Raw genomic sequence first — 17,732 nt, forward strand, 5'->3', positions numbered from 1 at the left:
CATCTTAACTTGGCTACAGAGAAGGTAACAGCTTATTGCATCCATTCCATTTTCACACCTAAGTAAAACCTTTTCAAAAATATGTGTAGAGGGGTTCCATGCAGGTCTTATGGACTTACCAGGTGGCTCAGTAATAAAGAATCTGCCTGCTGATGCAGGAGGTACAGAAGACGAGAATTCAATCCCTGGGTCAGGAAGATGCTCTGGAGGAGGAACTGGCAATTCACTCTAGTATTCTTGACTGGAAAATCCCAAGGACAGAGAAGCCTGGTGCACTGCAGTCCATGGGGTCACAAAGAGTTGGATGTGACTGAGCATGCAGACACACATGCAAGTCTTACATTCCAAGGGGAGGACTGTTGGGGAAATATACTAGAAGATGGTCGGTCACTTTCATTAACTATCCTAAGCTTAATTCATAAAGAGAGGTGGAAATTTTAAAATGAACAGTAGAGAAAAATAAAACAAGGTAGAAGGTATAAATTGAACAAACAGAACAGACAACAGCAGAGAAAGAATAAATAATTTTGGAAATATAATATTTAAAATTCTTATGAATATTCTTAGATTAGAGAAGATTGTATATCTTTAAAGCAACAGCAGGTTTTTATTCAAAGGCAGAAAAAAATAATCAGAAAAAGAAAGTATTTCTGAAAATTAAAAGTATGATAATCCAACCAGTCCATTCTAAAGATCAGTCCTGGGTGTTCTTTGGAAGGACTGATGCTAAAGGTGAAACTCCAGTACTTTGGCCACTTCATGTGAAGAGTTCACTCATTGGAAAAGACTCTGATGCTGGGAGGGATTGGGGGCAGGAGGAGAAGGGGACGACCGAGGATGAGATGGCTGGATGGCATCACCAACTCTATGGACGTGAGTTTGAGTGAACTCTGGGAGTTGGTGATGGACAGGGAGGCCTGGCGTGTTGCAACTCATGGGGTCACAAAGAGTAGGACACGACTGAGTGACTGAACTGAACAAAACATTTGGCTTTCACTCTGGAGTCAAAAGTCAAAGTTCCTCAGTAGTGTCTGATTGTTTGTGATCCCATGGACTGTATGGTTCATGGAATTCTCTAGGGCAGAATACTGGAGTTGGTAGCTTTTCCCTTCTCCAGGGGATCTGGAGACCAGGGATCAAACCCAGGTCTCCCACATTGTAGGCAGATTCTTTGCCAGCTGAGCCACAAGGGAAGCCCAGGCTAAAAGGAGTGTTACTCTCATCCTTATAACGTAGAAGGCCCAGATTAACTTTAAAATTCATGACTTCTTTTCAAACCCATTGGAAAGCTGAGGTCACAGAGTGAAGAACTGGCCTCAAATCTAACGAAAGATGGGTATTTGTGGGGAGAGAGGAGATGAGATCACATACATGCCCAAGGAATATAAACCAGACATCTGAAAGATTTTAGCCAGAATAGCTGATAGGTTTACTTAAGTCAACTCCAGGGTGTTGGGCAGTGTAAAGTCCTTGGAGCATCACAAAATTGGGGTAATCCCCATTCTTTTGTAGGTTCTTTCTGAACAAAACCTATTAGATATTCACAGAAAATATCAGGAAGACCACTAAGCAAGTATCCAATATGATACAGACCTGGGAGAGGGAAACTGCATGTATATAGGTAGGATAGAAGATTCTACTCAGAACTTTTCACCCCTACATCTCCTATATTTTCTCTATATAATTTGTGAAGAGAAGAGCAACAAACACTGTCACTCTTAGATTTAAAACTCATTGTAACTGAGTAACAGAAGGGGAATAGGTAAAAAATGTTCCTGGATAAGTGGCTCTGGGCCACATACAACCATGGGGGAGGCAAGAAAAAAGAGAGTGCAACACCCCTGAGACATGGGGACCTGAAGCTTGCCTAAAAAGGAGGTTTAATTAAAACAACAAAGAATGCTCAATCTTCATAGTCCCTCTGACCACCAAGTTACCAAGTGCTGAATGAGAAGTAAAGTGAAAACTGTTGGAGAGGAATAAGAGAAGAATACAAAAAGACTCTCTGAGACACAGATGAAAGAGGAAACTTAAAACTCAGAGTCAAAAAAAAAAAAAAAAAACTCAGAGTCAAGCAGGCAGTGCTTTGCAAAACCCAACCCTAAATACAAGTTATTACTACAAAAATTTAAAGAGTATGGTGCCCTGAGAATAAACACAGCTGCAACAAATTTCAAGCCCAGGTGATCTCCCAAACCAGTAAGACAATGATTGCAAGACTGAATAAAAACCAAGAAACAAAAATATGCTGTCCATAAGAATCCCATTTCAAATATAATAGAAAAGGAAAAGAGAAATATGTACCAAGTAAACAGTAATCAAATAAATGCTTTTTTTATAAAGCAACATCTTTAAAGATGATTACCATACAAATATCAGACAAAGTAGCTTTCAGTTCAAAGAAAATTACACACACAAAGAAAATCACAGGCACAGAAAGACATTGTATAATGATGAAGTGGTCAATTCTCCAAAACATATAGTAATTTTAAATTTGAATGTATCTAAAAAAAGGTAAAAGTGAAAAAAGAAATAGAAAAGGTAAAACTATAGTTAAAGAGTTCAGTACTCTTTCTATTGATAATTAATTGATAAGACAGTTGCAGAGAAACTTCACTCAACAAAAGCAGAACAAGCTTTCTTTTCAAGTATATAGGAAACGTTCTTCAATACTGATCTTATTCTGTATCATAAAATAGCTCAACAAATTGATAAGAATGAAAATCAAATGAAGTATGTAGCTGGGACAGAAAAAAAAAGTCAGTAAAAGCAAGAAATATGGAAAATCCATATTTTGAATTTAACTTTGAAATTAATTCTAAATAACTTATAGTCAAAATACTCAAGAGAAAAAATATTTTGAACTGAATTAAAAAAATATAACACCAAAAAATTTAAGAAGCATTAATATCAGCACCTTAATAACACCTCCAAATGAGTTATCTTAGTTTCAACCATAAGAAACTTAAGTGAGCTAAACCAAACTGAGATATAAGGAAGGCGAGATAGAGAAGACAGTAATGATGAATAAAGTAAAAAGAGTAGAAAAGCAATTTCAAAACTAGGTTTTGAATGTTTTAATAGAATTCATAAATGTTTTCAATTTCTAACAAAAAACTCAAAAAACAAAACAAATAAACACCAGAGAAGATACAAATTACTGAAACAATGAAAGAGAAGAAAAGATATTATTTAACATATGTTTAGTATACTAGGAACAATTTTATGCTCATACATTTAACACTTCACATGAAATTGTCATAATTCTTTGAAAAATAAAAATCATGAAATCTCACTCAAGAAGAAACAGATAATCTGGGTGTCTTCTTAAGATATATTTCTTTTTAAGAAACTGAAACTTATTCAAAACACTTTGAGTAAAGAAAACCACAATCCCAAATAATTTATTGATTATTTCTACTAAACACTCACTTTTTATACTCTCTTCTAGAAAATAGGGTAGGGGTAACTATTTTCCAATTATTTTTATGAGCTTTGTACTGGCCTACTACCACTACTATACAAAGATATTACAAGGAAAAAATTAAACAAATAATCCTCATGAGCATAAACTCAAATGTCCTCCACAAAAGACATCTATATATCAATCAACATGATTCATATTAACAGACTTAACAAGCTCAAGATCCTATGAATACATGCAGAGAAAGCATTTGAAACAATGACAAGTTTATCAGTTTATGATAAACTCTCAGTAAATTTGGAATAAAAGGAGATTCCTTCACCTGATAAGGGTATCTAAAATAAGCACTGCTAACATCATACTTAATAGTGAAGGCCTGTATGCTCATTGCTAAAATCAGCATCTAGAGAAGAGCAATAACTCTCCTAATAGTCAACACTGTGCTGGATATGCTAGCCAATATATTGATAAAGTGAAATAAATTCAAAGAACACAGAATATAAAAGTAGAGATAACCATTTTCTATTCGCAGATGAAAACAATTTTCTATGTGGAAAATCTGAAAAACTCAGGAATTTTCCTAGAATTAATCAATTTTATTGTCTCAGTATATAAAGTCAACATAAAAACACCAATTTTATTCCTACCTACTAGCAATGAACAATTGGAATTAAAAAAAATAAATTTTGTTTACTACAGCACTAAATAAAATTGAAATATTAGGTAAATACCTAACAAAAATATGTTCAGAATCTGAATGTTTAAAACTATAAAGCACAAAATGATTAAGCAACAAGTAACTGAAGAGAAATACCATTTTCTGAGACTGGAAGCCTCAGTATTGTTAGAGAAAATTATTCCCAACTCGATCTGAAGATTCTGTGCAATTCTAAATCTAATTAAAGTTTCTGTGCAATTCTAATTAAAGGTTCAGCAAGATTTTTGTAAATATCTGAAGGCTGATTGTAAAACAATTCAACGAAACTTGAATTGACACAAAATGACTTTAAAACTGAAGAACAAATTTGGAAGATTTACATATTTCAATTTAAGTGTTTACTATAAGCTACACTAATCAAGTTACTCTGGTATTGAAAAGAAGATAGATTGATGGAATAGAGTTGGAACTAAAAAATAGATTTCCCCAAATTTAGTCAACAGAATATTTCTAAACAAAGTTATAAAGAAATCAAGATGCCTCTCCATCTCCACTTTTTCCTTTCCATTTTTCTTCCACCCCATCAACCCTCTCTCTCCAACAAATCATAGTATATATACCTGACTCCCGGTGCAGCGGCTCAGGCGGCTCGAGAGACTGTCTACCAGCATCTGCAGCTTCATCCTGGGCTCACCAGTTCCCATATTATTTATGCCACAGTTGATCATAGTCAGGTGCTCCAGTGGGAGGCCCCAGACAACAACTGATAGGTTTTTGGGGAGTCCCAGAGACAGGAGTATCTTGGGACATTAGAGCCCGTACACCCAATCTCCACCCGCCTTTTCATGCCTTGGTGGTAGCTGGATGCCTCCTTGCTGGGCTCTGTGTAGGCCACCTTGAAGCGAATGTTACCAGCTTGGCAAAGAGCTCCTTCACGACACATTGAGATGGCCTGGGGTGAGGTGGTGGTCGGCCACACCTTCCTCCGTCTAGAGGATCTCACTAGGTGTGAGGCGTCCAGGCTGTGGTTCAGGTAGACACTGTCTGTGGTGAGGTACATGGCATAGCGCTGCTGGCTTCCTCAGGGCGGGTGTGCAGAGTGCAGGGACCGCAGGACGTGGTGCACATGTGCGCACAGCGGATTTTTTTTTTTTTTTTAACCTGCCATTTTCCCGCTCTGGCAGTCCAGGTTGTTCCCCAGTGAGCGGCCCACGACAGACCTGAGACCAGGCCCGCCTGACCCGTTGGATGTAGTTCACTGGTAACTGCAGGGCCTTGACTGGATATCCCAGACAGAAGGTGTCATGCTGGTCCTGTGCTGGATGCTGCTGGGGCGGGAAGAGGAAATTAACAACAACAAAAGTTCCAGAAGGAGCGCTTGAAGGTAAGGCATATCTGCAACCCTCTGAACCTCAACGCCAGAAAAATCAGCGGGTGCTGGGTGCAGGCCTTGAGCTGGACCAGCAGGGGTCCGGTTTTGTGGAGGATGCTGGGGGCGGAGGAGCTGGAGGGCTTAGCAGGCGGTCTTGCTCAGAACCACTGGGAGTCATCTCTGGGCCCAGCTCCACGACTTGCTTGGAGATGCTGGTGCTGAAGACGCTGCCTTTTCTCACCCAGCGGGCCTTCGGGGGGCACTTCAGTCAGCAGCTTCCTGCCCCTAAGTGCACTTCTCTCCTCCTTGTCAGCCCTCCGCAGGCCAGGTGGGGCTGTGGTATCCACTGCTCGGAAGGCCCGGGGCTCATTGGGCTCACCTGTGTCCACTCAGAGCCACTTCCTTGAGAAGGCCTGGCAGATTTCGTTCCGCGCTAGGTAGTCACAGGAGCTGCCTCAGGCCAAGCCTTGGGGAGGGAAGGGCAAGACACGACACCGAGGGCTCCTGGCTGCTCTCCGCTGGCTTCGTCCTTGTCCTCTGTGGCACACTCCCACCATCTGACTGGACTCTTATAAGAAATATTATGTGTTGTGCTGTTGCCAATGAAGATGGCGGACATTTTTAGGCCCCCAGGGACAGAATGTCACAGACAGCTGTTTTCATAATATTGGTCGTCTGCCTGACAAAAGGGCGGCTGTTCTTGTTTTGAAAGTTAAGCATCTGCTCGTCCACCTGCTTCATGGACATGTAGTTTCTGAAAACGATGGCCACAGTCAGATAGCAACCACAGCAGAGGTCACAGGTGACATCACATGCTTGGTGTCTGCCATCGGCTGGGTGAGCTCCAACATTGTCAGGGCCCAGTACTGCTGGCTGCCCTGGCTGCTTAGCAGAGCAAAGCAGGCATGAAGAAGTGCAGGTAGGGAAAGGGGACCATGTTCATGCTGGCTTGGGCAGACGAGCATTGAGTTGTTCAAGGAAGGCCAGGCAGGTAATGCCCCCACTTATGGTGGGCAATGCCAGATGGTTCAGGTCACTGTAGGTGGGCCAGGTCAGCTTTATGGTTCTGAATCAGATGTAATGGAGAGAATCATTATCAACGCAATAGGTCTCATTTGTGTTTTCTACTGGCTGGTGGACTAAGTGCTGGTGTAGGGCTCCACTCTCCTGTCCAACACCTCAAGCAAGGGTGCTGTGGGAAAAATATTCATGTTCCTATCTGGGTAGTCCTGGATCTTGCTGGTAAGGAGAGTACCATCCCAAATCCATCCAGCCCCTCCATGGCAGGGAGTGAGTTATCTGGAAGCCGTACAGGCAGTGACAGCTCTCAGCCTCCTTCTTCAGGACATTTTAGTAATGCAAAACTATTTGTAGCTCTATGTGAAAATTTTTAAACTATAATGTATACAAAAATGTTCTTTTTAGAAAAAAATTTTAGGAGAAAATTTACCTGACTATGTTTTAGGCAAAGAGATATTAGATCAAACAGAAAAAGTATAATCTATTAAAGAAAATAAAAAATGAACTGAACTTTTTATAAAGATTAATTGAAATTTTTAAAGTTAAAATTACTTTTCTGCCAATGATACCATTAAGTGAATTGAGAGAGATACAGTCAAAGAAAATATTTACAAATAAAATTTCCATCTCAGGACTTGCTTTCAAAGTATAAAAACAAGTCTAAATCTCAAAACTCAATAAAACCAACAAAATATGCTAGAAAGAGCTGAAGATAGATATCACTAGAGGTTATCACCAAAGAAGATGGAATTGTGGCAAATAAGCATATTATAAGAAACTCAACATTATTAATCATTAGGGAGTTGCAAATTAAAACTTCAGTAAGGTAAATTATACAGCTATCAAAATGCCAAAACAAAGTAACAATAACAGTACTGGTAATACTAAGTTATATCAATAATGCAATGCACTAGAAGTTTCATATATTTCTATTAGAAATGCAAAACTATACAGCCACATTAGAAAGCATTTGGCAGTATTTTATAAAATCAAATGTAATTCTGCTTGCTATATGAACCAACAGTATTACTCCAAGAGAAATGAAAATGTATGTTCACACACACACTCTGAATATTTATAACAGCTTTATTCACAGTCACCAAATATTGAAAACAAAACAAATATTTTCTAACCAGTGAATGGATGAACAAACTTTTGTATATCCTTGCAAATAGATTCCAAAATCTCTAATATAACTGGCTAAGTAAATGCAGTTAGACACCAGATACTATACTTTCCATGATTCCATCAATCTATGCTTTTTGAAGCAATAGAAGCAATAATAAGTACACCTAATGTCCAGATCTTGGTTTCTAAATATAATACTGTAAGGATGGAAAATCAGATCAATTGAATCAGTTGGTGCCATGCACTGGGTTTTGAGAGGCATAGGCTGAATATAAAGAGCCTATTTTGGGGATTGAACTGTTCTTTGTGAAACTGTAGTGATGAATAATCTGTTCCGTGAATTTGTCAAAACCTGTGGGACCATACACGACTGACTGATTTTTATATATAATTTTAAATTAAAAAATCAGGATGGTGAGGTAGATGGAGTGTAACAATAACAACTATGATTCAGATTAAAAAAAAAAACATACTGAAGGGGATGAAAGAAAAGAGAACCTGATCTTTAAGAATTTTGGAAAGTAGTGTTTTGATTGGATATTATAAGGGTGAATGTATAAAGAAATGTATCTAAACACTCTGGTAAATGTGTTTCTCCTTTGGATATGTCTTAACAAATCTAAAGCTACTTTATTGTTATAAGAGAGTTAAACAAATAAGTAAATTCTTTGTACACAATGAGAGCCAGATTTTGACTTTTGGGGGGAAAGTTTATAAATAACTAGATGGGGAAAATTAGAATAAGCCCTGTGGGGCTGGATTGGAGTATCAGCATAGACATATAGATGATAAGTGACAGACAAGTAGATGACAGATTACAAACAAACATGCATACATAATTATAGATGTGTATGTATGCAGGAATTGGTAAATACATATGCTTAGATCTTTTCACTGAGAGGAAATAGAAGCAATAACAATAAATACACCTCATGTCCAGATCTTGCTTTCTAAATATAATTTTTCAATAGAAAAATTCAGGGGTCCTTCATGAAAATATTGATTTTAGGGCTGTGGGAAGAAAAACAGGAGATGAGCCTAGAGCATCTAACATATCAGATGAATAAATTTTATGAAAAATATAAGGGGGAATGTTAAAAGAACACAGGAGCCAACCTGAAAGAGCTCCCACTGGACAATGCTGCTGGAATAACTTGAATAACAAAATAATGAATGATAGAATTATAACCTCCAAATAAAATAAGTAAACATGGGTTCCACATGTATAAATAAATAACTGAACAAATAAATGGGGAGAAAGCACGTCTCTTCCTTATAGAAAAATAAATATAGAAGGAATGAGATATAGAGAAAATTATCATTAGAACACTATAGTAATGATTATTACAGGTAAGATCCTCAGTGGGTGGTAAAATCAGTGAATATTTAAGGAGAACTGGTCATATTTGTATTATCAAAACTATTTCCCCCCAATTATTTAGTAATTAAAAAAGGAATAATATCGGCTTTATAATGTAGAATTCTCACAGATACTTGCTTCATCAAGGTAAAGTAACATGAGTAATACTTGTCATCATAATGTATACCCGAGACATTACTTTGCTGACTAAGGTCCGTCTAGTCAAGGCTATGGTTTTTCCTGTGGTCATGTATGCATGTGAGAGTTGGACTGTGAAGAAAGCTGAGCGCCAAAGAATTGATGCTTTTGAACTGTGGTGTTGGAGAACACTCTTGAGAGTCCCTTGGACTGCAAGGAGATCCAATCAGTCCATTCTGAAGGAGATCAACCCTGGGATTTCTTTGGAAGGAATGATGCTAAAGCTGAAACTCCAGTACTTTGGCCACCTCATGTGAAGAGTTGACTCATTGGAAAAGACTCTGATGCTGGGAGGGATTGGGGGCAGGAGGAGAAGGAGACGACTGAGGATGAGATGGCTGGATGGCATCACAGACTCGATGGATGTGAGTCTGAGTGAACTCCGGGAGATGGTGATGAACAGGGAGGCCTGGCATGCTGCGATTCATGGGGTCGCAAAGAGTTGGACACGACTGAGCGACTGAACTGAACTGAACTTAATATGGCACAATGAGAGCCATCACTTCTATGGTACCCTTTCCCCAAAATGTATCACCTCAGTATACTCTTGAGAAAATACTAGACAAACTAAAAATGCAGGACATTGCAAAAATAAACTGGCTATTATTCTTCGAGGTCTTGAAATACATGAAAAGACCAGCAAATTTTCACAGATAAGTGATATAACAACTAAATGCAAGGTGAGATTCTATATTGGATCCTGGAACAGGAAAGTGAAAGTCACTCGGTCCTGAAAGTCTATTAATTGGTTGTTGAGGGGTGGGGGGGACTGTGCACAAATTCTGCTGTTTAGCAGTTTGAACCAGAGCTATTTTCCTAGTTTTATTAATAGTATTACACCAAAGTTAGTTTCTTAGTTTCATTAATAGTACTGTACCAAAGTTAATTTCTTAGTTTTGAAAATTGTCCTATATTATGTAAGATAAATATTCACAAAAGAAAATTTAGAGGATACAACAGAACTGTCTGTAATGATTTTGCAACTCTGTAAGTCTAAAATCATAAGATTGATTATTTTAAGTTTTAAAGTTTTTTAGGCTAACATTGAGAAAATTTTCCTGAATCAAGGGCAAAAAAAAAAAAAGAATAATATGAAAAGTATCACAAAAAATTCGTGGATATCAAATATCAATCCAAGTAGGTTCAACAATCAGATAAAAAAAAATAAGGAAATATTAGTAACAAATTATCAGGATTCAGAAACAATATGAGCCATTTGATTAAATGTATCCACTAAATGACTCACAAAATAATGTTAAGTTCCCTTTTCCTAAAGGCACAACAGATTTTCAAAACTAATAAGACAAAGAAAATCTATTGAGAAAAAATAAATCAGGTAAAAATGTCACAGAATTCCTTATTGTATTTGTAAAATTCAGTAAGATGAAGCTTTTTGATTTCAAACTTGCTTATGGCATTCTAAAATGTATTTTGTTTTCATCTCTCCTCAGTTCTCTACGTGAAGTCTAAAGAGTGAACTAAGGACAAGGAAACCACACTGAACAGATCAAGGACAAGACACAGATGTTTGATATTTTGCTTCCAAATAATCAGTGGTGAGTAATTCTCTGAAAGTAGATGGTAAAACGTTCTTACAAACAACTGGGGATTTTTTTGAGTGGAGGATGTTACAGTGAGTCATATTGTTATTCATTCTATAAATGAAAGAGTTTAGTTCACATCTCAGATGAATAATATAGCATACCATATAAAATTAGATTAACTTTTTTGTTTATTCAGTTAATGATTTTCAGAGCCTACTAGATGTGTAGATTCCCTGTTGAATGCTTAGTATATTATTAGTGAACAAACTCTGACAAGAGTTTATAACCTGATATTAGTAACACAAAATAAAGAGTTAAACAGATAAATCAATTAATTAGAGGTGAAGCAACAAAAACACGATGCTGTATTTACTAAATATTATGGAGAAAACAGTAGTATGAAGAAATTGTGAATAATAAAGGCAAGTGTCTATATTGGTAGCCAAGTAAGGCTTTTCCGAGGAGGTGATATTTAATTTAAAGTATGAAAAATGGAGGCAAGATAGTTATGTAAGAAATGAGGGGATTCGGTGAATAGGAAATTAATTTTAGGCAGAGGAACACCATATAAAAAGACCTGCAGTGGGAGAAATAAACTGAACTTTTGGTGTAGTAAAGAAAAGAAATTGAGAGTGAGAAAATAACAGTTTTGTACATTTAAACAGGATATATGAGCAGTAGTATGGAGAGTGTATGTGCGTCTGTGTATATATGTCTGCACTGTAAATAGTGAGAGCAATTTTAATTAGTGTTCAGATTTTCTTAACTTTGAAATTCCTAGTTTATATATTCTAACTTTAGATATACCCAACCACACCACCATTTCTCTTTCTTAATCATAGACTATATCTGATACTAGTCACTGCCATGTATTTTATAACAATAAGAATACAAGGAAGATTTTGTTTTAATCAGACATTTTAAAGTATGCTCGATATATCATTGTCAGGACATGGATACATTTACAGAGCATTGCTTGGTGTCTCATACTTTGTGAAATGTTATTGATAATAGTACAGAAGTATCTTTAAAAGCTAGAGTGAATGAGGGAGCCAAATAACAAAAATGGTGGATTGGCTACTGCTTCAGTTGTTATTATTGTGAAATTTGATAGAGGCCAGTCATTCACTGTGGTGTCAGGAGATCTTCCTTGGGCTTTGCCCATAGCAGTTGGAGAATAAAAATAGGATATGTCAAGCAATATGGCTGATTAGGTATTTTGAAAATTTAGCTTTGCAAACAGATAAAGGATGAATAAATAAAGTTTTGTTTTCTCAAGAAATTCAGCAAGAAACACAGAGACCAATATCTAAGTTGAATCTGCAAACCCATGTAAGAAGCAGTCCTTTAAAGTTTCATATACCCTGGGAGTAATTTGCTGGTGTCAATACCCAGTAGCCACTTGAAGATAAGTAGATAAGGCTTAAACTTACAAGAGGTCTCCGGCTGGAACTTAGCATTTTAAAACAAACCAGAGGGATTAAAGACTGCACCCTCAGTATATGGGAAAGTTATTTGGGAGAAGCTTGAGCAGTGAATAGAATATGGAAAAATGACTAAAAAGTTTCTTTACTTTTGTAAAGGACTGTGGTCTTTCTGAATCTTATAGCCTGGGAGCTTTTTGAGGAAAAGATCATCATTCCTCAAGTAAAGGGAGATTGCTTTTTGAATTCGTGTTTTCCTACCTATTATTTATGACTGGGGGTCATTGCTATATTGAAAAATATAATAAATAAATTAGACTCCAAACTAGAAAATGGCAGAATTTATCTCTGGCTATGATCATTTTAGTGATTTGATCTAGGTAAGAAGCAGTAGTCTCCTTTGCTTCCTTTATGATTTATTTGCTGCTGTGAAGGAATCTCAGTCTCAGAATATTTCAAAAATTAAAATAATAATTTCACATAGTCTTGTAAAGTAAAATTTTGAACTGGTCCTGGAAAAAAAAGATAGACTGAAAGCATGAAAGTGAAACAACAAATTTGCATAATGTCTGTAAAATAGGATCATTTATTTCATCAACATGGATTTTTGTAATACATACTTAAGTATTGTTGACATCATCTCTTGGAACATGAAATATCACAAAAGCATAGACATATATACATATAGGTCTAGAAGTATAGGCAAGCAAAAAAATTTTTCAGTTCAGTTTAAATTTTTAAAATTAAAAAATTAAATATTGTTAAATTATATATTTTAGGAAGTTTTTTTATTAAATAAAATATAGAATCTAAGTGTTAGCTTTTTCCATTTTGGTTTATCTTCATAACCTTTGAATATGACTCTAACAAAACAAATATGCTTATACAGAAATAATAAAATATATTTCTGATGAACAACTTTTCCATTTTTCATGTTTTGGTGTATTAAAAATAAAAATTCAACTGAGTAAGTTTTAAAGATGTTATTGGGTTATTCAGTGATTCATGAGTTGGGCATCATCCAGTCTATCAGGTAAAGTAGTTCTGAGGAGCTGTATATAAAGACTTTTGTAGTCAGAAAGGAGTAGAAATAAAGTAGTTGTTTGACAAAAAAGAAGGGTTGTTATTTCAAGATAACTTTCCTTTAGGGAAAGTCAGGGGGCTATCAGAATACCTAACTGGTGCTGATATGGTGATTCCTGATTGACTGATTCAAGATTGTGTTTTGGAGACAGATGAAACTCTTTTAAGTCAGGTCTCAGTTTGGTGGCTGGGTCTTTGCATAAGTGACTCAATTTGAGGCCTTTAATCATTTTTTTTGTCTTAAGAATGGTTGTTTTTCTTTTTTCTTTTATTTATGTATTTTTAATTTATTTATTTTAATTGGAGGCTAATTACTTTACAATATTGTAGTGGTTTTTGGCCATTAATGACATGAATCAGCCATGGGTATACATGTGTTCCCCATCCTGAACCCCCTCCCACATCTCTCCCTATCCCATCCCTCAGGGTCATCCCAGTACACCAGCCCTGAGCACCCTGTCTCATGCATTGAACCTGGACTGGCTATCTGTTTCACATATGATAATATACATGTTTTAATGCTATTCTCTCAAATTATCCCACCCTCACCTTCTCCCACAGTGTCCAAAAGACTGTTCTATACATCTATGTCTCTTTTCTTGTCTTGCATATAGGGTCATCTTTCTAAATTCCACATATATGTGCTAGTATACTGTATTAGTGTTTTTCTTTCTGACTTACTTCACTCTGTATAATTGGCTCCAGTTTCATCCACCTCATTAGAACTGATTCATATGTATTCTTTTTAATGGCTGAGTAATGTTCCGTTGTGTATATGTACCACAGCTTTCTTATCCATTCGTCTGCCAATGGACATCTAGGTTGCTTCCGTGTCCTGGTTATTAGTCTTGTTTTAAACAGTTGTTTTACTATGAACGATACTTTATTAAGTGATTCTATTGTATTGATACCCCCAAACAGCAATATAGCTTGCAAATGAAATTAATTTGGAAGATCACAGGTAAAAAGTGAGATGAGACTGTTCTGAATTATCACATGATCTGTCTTGTTATTACTCTTTTGAAAGCCATTGGGTGATAACTGTGTTAAGTAATCTATATTTGATACTAGTTATAATTTTGTATAGACTACACTCCCTGTAACATATGCTTTTCAGAAGGTCCACTATTATCCACTCTAGATTGCACAATGTTGAATGGAGCCTAAGGGGAGAATGGTGGTGCTAGTGGTAAAGAACTCACCTGCTAGTGCAGGAGATAAAACAAGTGAGGGTTCGATCCCTGGATTGGGAAGATCCCCTGAGTAGGAAATGGCAACCTGCTGCAGTACTGTTGCCTGGAAAATTACATGGACAGAGGAGCCTGGCAGGCTATACTCCATGGGGCTGCAAAGAGTTGGACATGACTGAGCATGAGTATGATGAAGACAACATGAATTCCTTTTGATCCTCATCCTCTGGGACCTGAAGTGCAGACAAAAGTATGCTTTGTATGAAAACTCAAAGAATAATTTCTAACTGCAATCTGTTATTGCTCTCTATCATCTGAATAATTACTAGCTTAACAGTTGTGAAATATTGACATGATAGAAGTTGAGAACAGGAATTGTCTTCAATTCTACATTTTAAAAAATTAATTTGTTTATTTTAATTGGAGGCTAATTACTTTACAATACTGTGGTAGTTTTTGCCATACATTGACATGTATCACCCACGGTTGTACATGTGTCACCCCTCCTGAAACCCTCACACACCTCCCTCCCCACCCCATCCCTTTGGGTTGTCCCAAAGCACCAGCTTTGTGTTCCCTGCTTCATGCATTGAACTTGCACTGGTCATCTATTTTACATATAGTAATACACGTTTCAATGCTATTCTCTCAAATCATCCCACCCTCACCCTCTCCAACATAGTCCCACAGTCTGTTATTTACATCTGTGTCTCTTTTGCTGTCTTGCATATAGGTTGGTTATTACCGTCTTTCTAAATTCCATGCATATCTGTTAATATACTGTATTGGTGTTTCTCTTTCTAACTTACTTCACTCTGTATAATAGGCTCCAGTTTCATCCACCTCATTAGAAATGACTCAGATGTATTCTTTTTAATGGCTGAGTAATATTACTCAGTTGTGTGTATATGTACCAAACTTCCTTATCCATTCATCTGCTGATGGACATCTAGGTTACTTCCATGTCCTAGCTATTGTAAACAGTGCTGCAATGAACATTGGGGTACATGTCTGTTTCAATTCTGGTTTTCCTGGTATGTATGCCCAGCAGTGGGACTACTGGGTCATATAGCAGTTCTATTTCCAGTTTTTTAAGGAATCTCCACACTGATTTCTATAATGGCTGTACTAGTTTGTATTCCCACCAGCAGTGTAAAAGGGTTCCCTTTTCTCCATTCCCTTTCCAGCATTTATTGTCTGTAGAGTTTTTGATGGCAGCCATTCTGACCAGACCCACTTCAAACCTAGGGACACATACAGACTGAAAGTGAAGGGCTAGAAAAAGATATTTCATGCAAATGGGGACCAAGAGAAAGCAGGAGTAACAATACTCATATAAGAGAAAATAGACTTTGAAATAAAGACTGTGATAAAAGACAAAGAAAGATACTACATCATGATCAAAGGATTAATTCAACAAGAAGATATAACAATTTTAAATATATATGCACCCAACATAGGAGCAACTCAATACATAAGGCAAATGCTAACAAGTATGAAAGGGAAAATAAACAGTAACACAATAATAGTGGGGGAATTTAATACCCCACTTCCACCTATGGATAGATCAACCAAACAGAAAATTAGGAGGAAACACAAGCTTTAAATGATAGAATAGACCAGTTAGACCTAATTGATATCTACAGGGCATTTCACCCAAAAACAATGGATTTCACCTTTTTCTCAAGTGCACATGGAACATTCTCTAGTATAGATCACATCCTTGGCCATAAATCTAGCCTTGGTAAATTTAAAAAGTTTGAAATCATTTCAAGCATCTTTTCTGATCACAATGTAGTAAGATTAGATGTCAACTACAGGAAAAAAATATATTAAAAAATATGGAGGCTAAACAATATGCTTCTGAATAACTGACAGATCACAGAAGATATCAAAAAGGAAATCAAAATATGCACAGAGACAAATGAAAACACAACAACCCAAACCTATGGGATACAGTACAAGCAGTACTAAGAGGGAGGTTCATAGCAATACAGGCCCTACCTCAATCAAGAGGAACACCAAATAAACATCCTAACTTTACAGCTAAAGCAACTAGAAAAAAAGAAAAAGAACCCCAAAGTTAGTAGAAGGAAAGAAATCATAAAAACCAGAGCAGACATAAATGAAAAATAAATGAAGGAGACTATAGTAAAAATCAACAAAACTAAAAGCTGGTTCTTTGAGAAGATAAATAGAACAGACAAACCGTTAGCCAGACTCATCAAGAAAAAAAGGGTTAAGGATCAAATCAATAAAATTAGAAAGTGGGGAAATCACAACAGACAACAGAGAAATACAAAAGATCATAAGAGATTACTATGAGCAATTATATGCCAATTAAATGGACAACTTGGAAAAAATGGAAAAATTCTTAGAAAAGTATAAACTTCCAAAACTGAACCAGAAAGAAATAGAAAATCTTAACAGATCTATCACAAGCATGGAAATCAAAACTGTAATCAAAAATCTTCCAACAAACAACCGAAGGACCAGATGGCTTCACAGGTGAATTCTACCAAAAATTTAGAGAAGAGCTAACACCTATCCTACTCAAACTCTTCCAGAATATTGCAGAGGAATGTAAATTCCCAAACTCATTCTATGAGGCCACCATCACCCTAATACCAAAACCAGGCAAAGATGCCACAAAATAAGAAAACTACAAGCCAGTATCACAGGTGAAAATAGATGCAAAAATCCGCAACAAAATTCTAGCGAACAGAATCCAACAACATATTAAAAAGATCATACATCATGACCAAGTGGGCTTTATCCCAGGGGTGCAAGGATTCAATATTCACAAATAAATCAATGTGATACACCATATTAACAAATTGAATGATAAAAACCTTATGATTATCTCAAATCTAATGTTATAATTAATTCATTCTTCAATTAGAGAAATAGAACCAGAGAACTGAAGAGTTCTCTCAATGCTATAAATTGGTTACTTAAGATAGCTGGGACAAGATTCAATCCAGGGACTTTTCTACAGTTATAATATTTTCCAGACTCCAGTCCTTGTGTAACACAAACTTTGGTCACTTCTGACAGGTCATCAGGTTTGGCCATGTTACAATATGTGTGTATCAGCAAAGTAATTTTTTTTTTTTATAAAATGGATCCAAGAAACTTTAATAACCTAGCATAAAGATAGTTTAATGGCAACTATAGTTAATATCCTTTTTCATTACTGAAATGATGTTTAGGCCTGTGGAAAAATGTTTTAAGGATAAATAAAGATTTACCACAGGATAACTGAGAACTCTAAACCTGCTCTAGTCATTAATTCTGACTTCTAGAGCACTTATGTGTGTCACAAGGATCC

At 36.4% G+C, this 17,732-nt stretch overlaps 1 pseudogene; it reads right to left on the reverse strand.

Moving 5' to 3' along the window:
* Nucleotides 1-5,887: 5,887 nt before the first annotated feature.
* On the reverse strand, nt 5,888-6,804 carry LOC120864453 (annotated as a pseudogene).
* Nucleotides 6,805-17,732: the final 10,928 nt, after the last annotated feature.

This window comes from Oryx dammah, unplaced genomic scaffold (assembly GCF_014754425.2).
Source record: "Oryx dammah isolate SB20612 unplaced genomic scaffold, SCBI_Odam_1.1 HiC_scaffold_5, whole genome shotgun sequence".
NCBI lineage: Eukaryota > Metazoa > Chordata > Mammalia > Artiodactyla > Bovidae > Oryx > Oryx dammah.